This window comes from Solanum tuberosum, unplaced genomic scaffold (genome assembly GCF_000226075.1).
Source record: "Solanum tuberosum cultivar DM 1-3 516 R44 unplaced genomic scaffold, SolTub_3.0 scf00171, whole genome shotgun sequence".
NCBI lineage: Eukaryota > Viridiplantae > Streptophyta > Magnoliopsida > Solanales > Solanaceae > Solanum > Solanum tuberosum.
The window spans coordinates 703,296-704,328 of NW_006239097.1; positions in this window are offsets into that span (position 1 = coordinate 703,296).

Here is a 1,033-nt window from a genome sequence, read left to right on the forward strand (position 1 = left end):
CTTTTATGAAAAGTTGTGACTTTTATGAAGAGTTGAGACTTTTATATCAAAAGTTGTAACTTTTCTGAAAAGTTGTGACTTTTATGAAGAGTTGAGACTTTTATATCAAAAGTTGTAACTTTTCTGAAAAGTTGTAACTTTTCCGAAAAGTTGTGACTTTTATGAAGAGTTGAGACTTTTATATCAAAAGTTGTAACTTTTCTGAAAAGTTGTGACTTTTATGAAGAGTTGAGACTTTTATATCAAAAGTTGTAACTTTTCTGAAAAGTTGTAACTTTTCTGAAAAGTTGTGACTTTTATGAAGAGTTGAGACTTTTATATCAAAAGTTGTAACTTTTCTGAAAAGTTGTAACTTTTCTGAAAAGTTGTAACTTTTCTGAAAAGTTGTAACTTTTCTGAAAAGTTGTGACTTTTATGAAGAGTTGCCACTTTTATGAAAAATTGTAACTTTTATGAAAGGTTGTGACCTTTTCGAAGGGTTGTACCTTTTCCAAAGAGTTGTGACCTTTCCGATAAGGTACAATAAGTATTTATTCACACTACCCTTTGTTGTCTATAAATAGAGGGATTTCTTGCCACTATTATTTGTAGGTTTTTTTCCATTGTAGGGTAGTCGAATTCAAATACATTAATTAAGCTTCTTATGAAGTTTGTTTCATTCGTCAAAGTTTTCTTCCTCCTATTTCATGGAGCTTAATCTTTACTATAAGTCATAGTGATTCATGTAATTATGACAATTCTTTTTGCTATTTTAGTGACTTTTTTTTAACTCTGTTAAAAGTTTCAGTAAAGATGATTGAAAATTGATCTTCTCTTTTGTCCCTTTCTACAGGTTTCTTCGTATAAGCAAACAAAATTGATTGTGAATTCAAGGCGACATTACTACTCTTGCACCTCTCATTCCACAACTCATAACGGTGTTGAAATGGTTGAATTCATTACATTGGTTCTTTAGTAAAAAAACTTTATTTCTGCCACTATTATTTGTAGGTTTTTTTTTTATAGGGGAGTCGAATTCAAATACATTAATTAA